The sequence below is a fragment of the Rhinolophus ferrumequinum genome, chromosome 11 (assembly GCF_004115265.2).
Source record: "Rhinolophus ferrumequinum isolate MPI-CBG mRhiFer1 chromosome 11, mRhiFer1_v1.p, whole genome shotgun sequence".
NCBI classification, from domain to species: domain Eukaryota; kingdom Metazoa; phylum Chordata; class Mammalia; order Chiroptera; family Rhinolophidae; genus Rhinolophus; species Rhinolophus ferrumequinum.
Window position 1 is genome coordinate 79,756,741 of NC_046294.1, and position 12,341 is coordinate 79,769,081.

Genomic DNA, 12,341 nt, shown 5'->3' on the forward strand with positions numbered 1-12,341 from the left:
AATATTCACAAAACATATACCTGACAAAGGACTTATATTCAGAATATATAAAGAACCCCATAACTCAATAAAAAGAAGACAAATTACCCTATTTAAAATGAGCAAAAGATTTGAACTGACATTTCACAAAGGACGATAAATGAACAATACTTAGGTGCAGGATAAAGTGTACAACATCATCATCAAAAAATGCAAATTAAAACCAAAGTGAGATAAACCAAATGTTGCCCAGGATGTAACAGGAACTCTCACATGTTTTTGGTTGGAGTGTAAAATGGCACAACCACTTTGGAAAAATATCTGGCAGTTTTTTAATGAAACTAAACATTTACTTATTGTATGATCCAATAATTTCATTCTTAGGCATTTACCCAAGAGGAAAAAAAAATATGTACACACACAAAGTAAACCAACCTGTACATGAATGTTCTTAGCAACTGTATTTATAATAGCCCCAAACTTAAAATAGCCCAGGTGTCAATCAATAAGAAAATAGATAAACAAACTGGTATATTCATGCAATGGAATAGTACTCAGCAACAAAAAAGAAAAAATTACCTATATAGGCAACAACATGATGAATACAAAATCATTATGCTGAGGGAAAGAAGAGTTACACAAGAGAGTGCATATTGTGTGATTCCATTCATATTAATTCTACAACAGGCAACACTAATCTATGTTGAAAAGAAAAAATGGTGGTTACCTCTAAGGAGGTGGAAGTGGAGAATGAATGATTAGGGGCATGAGGGAATCTGAGGGTTGATAATGATGCTTTGTCGTCATAGAGATTTAAGTTACACAGGTGTACTCATTGAATTTATATGCTACACTTTATGTAAATTTGATCTCACAATAAAAAAACAAGAACCCTAATCTAATATCAGTTCAACATTTGCATCCTAAAGTATTTAACAGTGAGTGTACTGATGTCTGCAACTCACATTGAAATACATCTAAATATAAAACAGAGTAATGGAGAAATAGAGGGTAGGTAGATGGATTGGACAGATTTGTGATAAAACAGAGATAAATGTTAACTGTACGATCTATGAGGTGAGTATATGGGTGTTCACCAAACAATTCTTGACACTTTAATGCATGTTTGAAAATTTTCATAATAAAAAAAGGTAAGTAGAAAAAAGTAACGCTGATGTGAAATATCAAAACTCTCTCTGGTAACCTGAAAGCATAACCCTGAAGAATTCAGCCTCTGGTAGATGGGCCTTATCTCACCCCACCGCATACCAGCCCACCAACGCACCTGTGCCATGTACAGGCTTCTGATAAACCCATGTCATTGTATTGAATTTTCCCAGAAGAAGAATATACAGTGTTTTCTGTAAGTCTGTGTGTACATTCTAATTTTAATAACAGAGGTTACCAGTCTAACAAAGTTTATGACAACTACATTATTTCAATATATTAAAGGTGCTCTTACTTCAGACTTAAAACTGGTGAAAAATGACTGCTGTAAATAGGAAGTTAAATTATTTTCCAGCCAGGACATTTCTATTCTAATATCAGCTGTAAGAAAATTAATTTGCTTTTACACTTGTTTATAAAGTGTTTCTAGCATACCTGGGAGCTCTTTTTAAATGTTAAAAGCTTAAGATGCAAGAACTTCTAACCTTCTACTTAAGAGGAACTAACATTTGTGGAAGGCTTATGATACGTCAGACATTACAGTGAACATTTAATTATATTATTGCATGTTTACACCCATTCAAACCTAATTTTGTCTGCTCCAAACTGTTCTCCTTTCCACTCTGCTCCACTGCCTTAGAGGAGGTGTCAATGGATTTTGACAAGTGGAAGAGCTTGTTATTCCATTTCAAATGTGCATCTAATCAAGACTTGGATATGGAACACAGCAGTGATTACACAGCAGTCTGAACCCATCCCTGTGACTTGGCAGTGAGCTAGCAGTTCTACTCAAAAGCCCCTTCAGCATTATGAGGATCTCCTGCCTGCTTCCTTGTCTTCAAGTACTCATACCAGTCACTGCACCCCAGAGATGTTGGGGTGGTGGTGGTGGTGGTAAACAGGGCCAAATGCTGCAACTCCGAAAAATCTTTATCTTGACTTACTTATCTAGGCAGAAAGAAGGCACGCCTCTAGAAATCCAGGTCAGCCATGACGATTAGACATTTTTCAGGCATCTTTCCTCCTTGGACTCTTTATTAGCTTGTGCAGAAGGGATTATGCTATTTCTGTTTAATAAAATGGCTTGCAGACTTCTGTTTAAAAGGAGGGAACATGGGGGGGCGGTGGCTGAATGGCTCAGTTGGTTAGAGCACAAGCTCTGAAAAACAGAGTTGCCAGTTTGATTCCCATATGGGCCAGTGAGCTGCGCCCTCCACAACTAGATTGAAGACAGTGAGCTGCAGCTGAGCTGATGGAGGGGCGGCCAGATGGCTCAGTTGGTTAGAACGTGAGCTCTCAACAACAAGGTTGCCGGTTCAATTCTCACATGGGATGGTGGGCCGTGCCCCCTGCAACTAAGATTGAAAATGGCAACTGGACTTGGAGCTGAGCTGCGTCTTCTACAAGTAGACTGAAGGACAATGACTTGGAGCTGATGGGCCCTGGAGAAACCCACTGTTCCCCAATATTCCCCAATTAAAAAAAAAAAATTACAAAAAAAAAAGCTGAAAGATAAATAAATAAAAGGAGGAAACATGGACATGTAAGTCTAAGTTGTTTGAAAAAACAAGAGTATCCCTTTCAGAGTAGAAAGAAATACCTATTTCAAATTATTTCTATAAAAAATTCATACTGTGTTGAAATTGGTCAAAATGTTTAATGCATTTTATTTTAGCCCCTTAAATGTTCTGATTTGTGTTAAGTATGTCAGGAGACAAAGAAGTAAGGAAACAAATTCTTGGTTTGTAAAGTGTCCCAATACCAGGGCTGACATAATAGTTGCTCACCCTAATACTGTGATTTATAATAAGAAAAGTATATATTTGATCTTCCTCCCATTCCTGGCATTGAGCTCCTGAAACCCTAAGTGAGCTGAGAGTAGAAGAGTCTTTTGTTATGTTAATGAGGTGAGTTTTAGAAAGTCCCCAGTAACCAAAAAATGGGAGCTAGTTGCCAGAAGGGAAACCAGTCATGTGATTAGAGGGTTGGTACTTTCAGTCCCACCCACCCCCACCCCACTCCCCCCACCCCCACCCCCCACCCCCGCGTCCCAGTCCCATCTTCTGGGGAAAGGGAGAAGGGCTGGCTGTTGAATCCATCACTAAGGGACAATGATTTAATCAATCATGTGAATGTAATGGAGCCTCCATAAATACCCAAAAGGAGGTGGTTCAGAGAGCTTCCTCATTGGTGAGTATGTGGAGATTTGGGGAGAGTGGTTCACTCTGTAGGAGAGAGCACGGAAGTTCCAGGGCCTTTCCCCATACTTTGTTCTATGCTTCACTTCCATCTGGCTGTTAAGTAGAATGTTTCTCTGAGTTCTGTGAGCTTCTCTAGCATATTAATCAAACCTAAGGAGGAGGTCATTGGAACCTCCAATCTATAGCCAGTCAGTCAGAAACACAAGTGACAACCTGAACTTAAAATTGGCATCTGAAGAGGGGGTAGGGGTTGTCTCCTGGGACTGAGCCTTTAATCTATGGGATCTGATGGCTATCTCCAGATAGTGTCAGGTTAGAATTGCAGAATTGAAGTCACTGAAGCATTTGTTGAATGGGTAGATAAAATACCAACAAGAATGCAAAAAAAAAAAAGAAGAAGAAGAAGAAGCATAATGAAAATAATATCCCTTGATTTTTGTAAAGCACCCAAGCATCAGCTTGCATTAAATGCTTTGCAGCTACAATTTACTAATCCTCAAAATTCCTCACCCTAAGAAATGGGGAAATGGTACTGCCTTTGACTTATAGAGAGAGAAAAAATCTGAGCCCATAAGTGGCAAGGCAGGCTTACAATCTTAATGGCAACTTTCAGGATCCAGAGACCTGAAGAAGAGTTTTGGCACACAACCATGGTGCTGCCTCTGCCAATCCATTTATTGGCTGTAGGGCAACTAAGGGAAAAGCTTCATAAAGACCACAAAAGTACAAAATGGTAAGAATTCCAGCTACAATCCGTGCAATCCATTTAATATATCCAATTCTGTATATCTACATCCATTCTTCTAACTTATCTATATTGGATGTATACTCTGGGTCCAAAATGACATTACCTCATCTAGTAGCGAAAACCACTAGGGGGTTGAAAATTAGTACATAAATAATCAGCACTGTGAGATGAAAGTTTAGCATACCATGAGGCTATTAGAGAGCATATATAATTTTGAGAAGAAGCACAACTCACCATCTAGCGTCTAGATCTCAGGGTCACAGAGCATGCTGGTCTAACATATAGCCCTTCTCTCTACACATCCACTCTGGATCTAGTGTTAACTGAGGGTCTTGGAGCACATGCATGAAACCTTCACATCTACCTCTCCCTTCAAGCTCCCTTTGGAATAGATTCTCCAGTATGCAGACTCCCTGAGTTACTATAATTTGAGGCACTCTATGTGGGGGTAGAGTGTCTGGTTATCTTTACCCACAGTGTCTGGCACAGGGTAGACAATAAGTACTCGATGAATTAATGTGAACTGGAGTTAAGCCTTTTAAAAATAAAAGTAAAAGGCATCCAGATGTTGTCAATAACATTACTGGTTGTATGACACAATGATTAAAACAATGAACTTTCACTTCTTGTCAAGATGGCTCAGTAAGTAAACACTGTGCTCACTTCCTCTCACGACCACATCAAAATTACAACTAAACCATAGAACAACCATCCTGAGGACCACCTGAAGATTAGTGGAACAGAACTCTTATAACTAAGGATATATAAAAAAGAAGCCACATCAAGAGTGATACGAGAGGGCAGAGACACGAAATGGGCTGGTCCCACACCCCTATGTGCTGGTTAAGAATTCGGAGGAATATCTTGGCTGCAGAAGCCCCACTGAGAAGCAAGTGTTCCCAGACTCACACCAGGCTCCCCAGCCTGGAGTACAACTGTCAGTAAGAGGAGTCCCTATAACAGCTGGCTGTGAAATCCACAGGGACTCAGTCTGGGTGAAATGGAGGAATGCTGTAGACTCAGGTGTCTTCTTAAAGGATGCAAGCACAGACTCACACACCCACAAACACTCACTCTAAGCTCCAGAGAAGGGACAGCACCCAGACACATATGGAGAGTAATTGACTTGTCTAACATCAGGGTGAGGGTTGGAGGGGCAGCTCTCTCTAGAACTAAATTGCCATCAGATGCCATTGTTCCTTTGTTGAGCTCCCCTTTCTCCCCCTCTCAACCCCCCCCCAACACACACACAGGCTGCAGGCACTGGTGGGAGCCAAATCTGAGTCTCCATTAACCTGGCTAACTCTGCTCTAGCCCCACACTGGTGATTCCCTGAGACCTTGCCCCACCCAATTCACATGCCTGGTGCGAACCCCTTTCAGAGGCTAATCCACACAAGTAGCAGGCTTGGCCCTGTGCTACAGACTTTCCTAAAATTTCTCAAAGGTCTACAAATCCCAAACAAGCAGTGGCTGGTCTTAGCATGTCTTGTACCTCTTCCTAAGTGGCCTCTTTCTAAGTGGCCTCATGCCTGGCATTAGTAGCAGCCAGCCAAGGTTCACAGCATAATCACTCACAGGTGCCTCCAAGCCTAGCACAGGCAGCTACCAACAACAGATTACTTTGCAGCTACTACCAGGTGCCCCCCAGCTGGACTCAGTCAGAGTCTGACGTTGGCCTGCACCAGAGCTCTTCCCAAGAGGTCCCAGAATCAACACCTACCTAGTGGCCAGATTCAGACCACATCAGAGCACTACCCAACCTCCTCCACAAATAACACATCCAAACGGCAAACTGGGCAGGCACCAGAGCCCCGCTAAAGTGAATCCTGCTCCATAGGGTCAGCCCCTACACAACAGCTTATCTGTTGTAGTCCTTATAGCCAGTCAACCTGGGGGTCAATCCCACCCACTGACATGCCAACAGTAATCAAGGCTCAACAACAGCAAGAGAGCACACACAGAACCCACACAAGGGATACTCCTGGAGCATCTGGCTCAGGTGAACAAGGAGACTGTACCACTGAGCCCCACAGGACACCTACTACATAAGGTCACTCTGCCAAGATTGGGAGATATAACAGATCTACCTAATATAAGAAACAAATACAGCAGCCAAAATAAGGAGACAAAGAAACATGCCCCAAATAATATAACAGGACAAAACTCCAGTAAAAGAACTAAACAAATGGAGGTGAGCAATCTACCAGATGCAGAGTTCAAAACACTGGGGTTATAGGATGCTCAATGAACTTAGGGGAAGAATAGGTGATCTCAGTGAGAACTTCAACAAAGAATAGGAAGCATAGAAAAGGAGGTAGAAAACAAAGAAAGAACCAGTCATAAATGAGGAATACAATAGTTGAAATGAAGAATACGTTAAATGAAATTAACAGCAATTTAGATAAAACAGGGGATCAAATCAGTGATTTGGAAGACAAAGTAGGAGAAAACACCCAATCAGAGCAGCAAACAGATAAAAGAATTTTTTTAAATGAGGCTAATTTAAGGGACCTCTGGGACAACATCAAGCATACAATATTCACATGATGGGGGTACCCGAAGGAGAAAGAGAGCAAAGGATTGAAAACCTATTTGAAGAAATAATGACTTAAAACTTTCCTTACCTGATGAAGGAAATAGATATACAAGTCCAGGAAGCACAAAGAGTCCCACACAAGATGAATCCTTAGAGACCCTCACCAAGACACTCATAATTAAAATGGCAAAGGTTAAAGACAAAGAAAGTATCTTAAAAGCAGCAAGAGAAAAACAGTTAGTTACCTACAAGGGAGCCCCCATAAGACTGTCAGATGATTTATCAAAAGAAACTTTGCAGTCCAGAAGGGATTGGCACAGAATATTCAAAGTGATGAAAAGCAGGTACCTACAACCAAGATTACTGTACTCTGCAAGGCTGTCATTTAGAATCAAAGGATAGATAAAAAGTTTCCCAGACAAGAAAAGGCTGAAGGAGTCAACACTCGCAAACAAGTATTACAAGAAATGTCAAAGGGACTTCATTAAAAAGAAGAAAAAAATATAAAGTATGAATCAGAAAATATCATAAGGAAAAACGTTCACATTGACAAAGGCAAACACCTAATAAAAGCAGTGGATCAACCAACACTAAAGTTAGTACAAAGATTAAAAAGGCAAAAATAGGAAGATCATGTGTAATTACAACAGTAAATTAAGGGATACACACAAACACACACAAACAAAAGATGTAAAAAATAGTAGCAAAAACACAAATGTGGAGGGGGTGAGTTAAAATGATAATGATTTTGGAATGTGTTCAAACTTAACCAACCATCAACTTAAAATAGATTATTATAAACATAGCTTGATATATATGAAGCACATGGTAACCACAAACCAAAAATCTACAAGAGATATACAAGAAATAAGGAGGGGAATCCAAAACAACACTACAGAAAGTCATCAACATACAAGGGAAAAGAGCAAGAGAATAAGAAAGGAACAGAGAAGAACTACAAAAATAATCAGAAAATAATTAATACAATGGCAGTAACGACACATCTATCAATAATTACTTTAAGTGTAAAAGGTTTAATTGCTCCAATCAAAAGGCAAGTGGATAAAAAAGTGGTACATATATACAATGGAATATTACTTGGCCATAAAAAAGAATGAAAACTTACCATTTACGACAACATGAACGTACCTAGAGGGTATTCTACTAAGTGAAATAAGTCAGATCGAGAAAGACAAATGTCATAGTATGATCTCACTTGTATGGGGAATCCAAAAAAAAACCCAAAATAAATGAACAAACAAAACAGAAACAACTCATAGATAACAAACTAATGGTTGCCAGAAGGAAGAGAGCCGAGTGAAAAAGGTGAAGGGATTAAGAAGTACAAACTGGCAGTTACAAAATAGTCACAGGGATGTAAAGTACAGCATAGGGAATATAGTCACTATTATTGTAATATAGTCAATATTATTGTAATAACTATGTATGGTGTCAGGTGAGTACTAGACTTATCAGGTGAATCACTTCATAAGTTATATAAATGTCTAATCACTATGCTGTACAACTGAAACTAATATAATATTAAATGTCAACTGTAATTGAAAAGGACTTTTTAAATTTAAAAAAACACCACATACATTGTAAAAAATAAAAATAATGAATAAAATAAAAATGTTTTCAGAAAGAATGAACATTGAACAAGCAGTGTTTGAACACCCACATGGCCATTTATTGATTATGTAAACTCGGACAGATTATTTAACTTTCTTAAGTCTGTTTCTTCCCCCTATAAATGGGAATTAAAATGGTACATTCCTTTGTTTTTTGGTAAGGATTAAATGAGATCGTGGTAACAACTTTATTAGCAAATGTGAAGTAGGTAAAGCATCTGTCTACCGATATTATTTCATTATATTGTAACCTTCCATTTTCCCCACTAACTCTGAGTTTCTTTTCTTTTTTTTAATTTTTATTGGGGAATATTGAGGAACAGTGTGTTTTTCCAGGACCCATCCGCTCCAAGTCAAGTCATTGTCCTTCAATCTAGTTGTGGAGGGCGCAGCTCAGCTCCAAGTCCAGTCGCCAACTGCCAGCAACTTTGTTGTTAAGAGCTCGCGCTCTAACCAACTGAGCCATCCAGCTGCCCGAACTCTGAGTTTCTTATGGTCAGGATTTTGCCTGACTTGTCTTTTAATTCTTTGATAGTACCCAGCACATAAATGCTATTGCACGTGGTAAATGAAGCAAGGATCTCCAGTCTGATTTATCAGAAGTTGGTGACAGCCTTCCTTAGTCTCCTGAGACCCCAGTCCTCCAGCTCTCTCATGCCTTCCAGACATCAAAATCTTTTTTCCACTGAAATGTGTAGAATCTAAGACAGCAAATAAGGACACCAGTCATGGTTTAGTTATACCCTATTGTGGGGATAAGTAGATTTCTCAGTTATACATGGTTCATTCCTTACAGTTTGGTTTGGCTTGAATGTCATAAAGCCCCCTGCCCAAGAAGGCCCCTGAATTGACCATAAGCAAAGGCTTAAATGGGGGAATTCTGCCATAGCTTCTATCTCCATTATCCTTTTTCAGCTGGCCCAACCCACTCCATATTTGAATACATCAATCCATTTCCAAAGTTCAAACGTACACAGGTGAGATAAGGGGGAGAAGGCTCCAACATCCTGCTATTTTCTTTATGTCCCATGCTTTTAGAAACCCATGCAATGGGGAAAACGTTTAGAAAGTGTAAGTTTGGTGGATGTTTGGTAACATTTCTGTCCAATGTGATACAATGTGATACGTTGCTGAAAACAATATAGGTGTATGTCACCTATAAAAACCTCTCATATCGTCACACTGTTTTTTTAAAGTAGTAGCAGAATTTTTTAGTTTGTTTAAAAATTTTTCAAATAAAAAATTTGAGTGGTTTTAACTCAATGTGTTAAAAATATAAATGGCAACACATTCAATGAGTTGCAAGACTAGTTGACGTAAACTAAGATGAGAATTTACTAGTCAAATTTTTTGGATGGTTTTGTGTTACATCTTTTTCAACTGTGACAATCATTCAAAGTACTGAAATCAATTGAACTTAGACCCAGATCTTCAAATTGGTAAATCACAAAGATTTTAAAAAATAATTAGACATATTCAATAACATTTCTCCTTCTAAATATTATTCATAGTTAATGAGCTCAAAAGATTTTTCTACCATTAATAAATTAGTTTAAATATTATCTATTTTGTATTTACTGTGTCTGTCTAAATTTCTATATTATGACTAATTTTATAATGGATATTATATTCGTAGAGTAGTTCAGGGATATAGTTTATAAATAAGTAAATATACATGTATAAGAATGGACATTCATACTTAAAAAAAAAATCACTGAGCTAGAAAACTATTTCAAAGCAGCGTCTTTAATAATTCATCATGCCTGCCTAGCCCAGAGTTGGCACTCAATATACATTCAATGAATAATGAGTTATTGATGAATAATAATATACGTTCAATGAATGAATGAATGAACCTCTTCTCAAGGTTCATAGGTGTTGCTACATATTGCAGAATTTCCTTTTTTAAGGCTGAGTAATGTGTCATTGTGTGTATACGCCACATTTCTCTTTATGCATTGAGGACATTATGCTGAGTGAAATAAGCCAGTCACAAAAGGACAAAAACTACATGATTCTACTTATACAAGGCATCTAAAATAGTCAAACTCATAGAAGTAAAGAATAGAAGGGTGGTTATCAGAGGCTGAGCGGGGACAAAGAGGATAATAGTCAATAGGTATGTAATTTCAGTTATGCAAGATAAATACGTTCTTGAGATCTGAATTACAACATTATGCCTATAGATAACAATAGCATATGGTACCCTTAAAATCTGCTAAGACGATAAGTCTCTTAAGTGTTCTTATCAATATTTAAAATTTTTTAATTAAAAAAAAATTTTAATTAAAAATTGTTTAGGGGCTGGCCCGGTGGCTCAGGTGGTTGGAGCTCTGTGCTCTTAATGCCGAAGGCTGCCTGTTCGATTCCCACATGGGCCAGTGGGCTGTCAACCACAAGGTTGCTATTTCCACTCCTCGACTCCCGCAAGGGATGGTGGGCTCCACTGAGCTCCCGGATGGCTCAGTTGGTTGGAGCGCGGGCTCTCAACCACAAGGTCATGGGTTTGACTCCTCGACTCCCACAAGAGATGGTGGGCTCTGCCCCCTGCAACTAACAGTGGCAACTGGACCTGGAGCTGAGCTGCACCCTCCACAACTACGATTGAAAGACAACAACTTGACCTGGAAGAAATCCTGAAAGTACACACTGTCCCCCAATAAAAGTCCGTTCCCCTGCCCCAAAAAAAAATTCTTAAAAAAAAAAAAACTTATTAAAAAAAAAGAATGTTTAAAGCCCTTCTACAACAACCATAGCTATACATAACTATACATGGAAGAACTGACAAATAGATTAAGAACAGCAGCTTGTGAAAGTTTCTATCCAACAATTCAGAAAAAAAGCTTCTGAGGAACATCATGTGTCTATAAGTCTAACAAAGGAGGTTTCCAATAATCAGTTGCAATCATCCGTATCGGGATTTTCTAAATTGAATGTAATACAGAATCTCCCAAATCAATTCAATTGATGAGGAATAATCAAGTGCCTCATATTTGACTCACAAATGAAGAAAGTTAATATGAAATAAGTTACCTGTGATTTCTGACTTCAAGAAATTCGTGTGTAGCTTTAGAACATGTCTTCCAGCTTCCACTTGGATATGGGTGCAGACTCGTGTTTCGAGAATTTGAGCCACTTGGTGTGATTTCATTCTTTAGTAGATGTTCAGCTGCTTCATCTCACCACACTCATCCTCTTCTTGTTCCCCTATTTCATGCTAGAAATGAACAGCCTAATGCATCAGCGTCTGGTAAAGTACCAATCGACACCAAACTGGCCACCCTTTTCATGTTGCAGGTCAAGTAGTTCACAGTTTCACATTTTTAAGAGATCTTCCCCTATAGTTGAGCCTGAATAAAGCTGGAGGGGGGAACCCTCGAATCCCTTTTCTTCCATGTCTTTTATCTGGGTTATGATCAATATGGAGAATAAGCAAAAAATACAATTTAAATAATCTAAAGTGAGCTAAATAACTGAATGTACTATTGTCCCCAAAAATCTGGAAATAAGACATATGAAAGAATAAGGTGGACTATTAAATAATAATAAAAATAATAACTCAGTAAATATTAACAACGAAGGCAGTGAGCTCACAAGCGCTTAGTAAACTCGGAAAATCACCAGGAAAAGGAGACCCCTCCAAACTGTTACGCACTCCAAGGATTGGTTTTAGAGGGGATTGGCTGGCTTCTTGAATTTTCATTTCATTATGATGCGTGGCCCGAACAGATGGTTTCCTTTGGGGATAGCACTTTGCATCATGTCGCATGGCCCTGGGTTCTGACTGCTAGACTTTAAGAGCCTGCTATGGAAATGGCAATGGTTGAATGCCAATGGTGTCTAGGGTGTCTTATCCCTAGACACCCAGGGTCATAAGAAGTTATTAGTGTAACATGATGAACAGGAAGAGCAATAGTTAAAAAGCTTTGCTTCCTCTCCTCAGATCCCTGCTCTCCTGGAGACCAGCCTATTGGCCTCGGACTTTCTACTGGGGAGAACTGGACTGCAGGCACGGTAGGCTGGTTTTGTCTTCCCCTTAAAGCAGGTCAAGTTGCAAAATCAACAAGATTGGTGTAA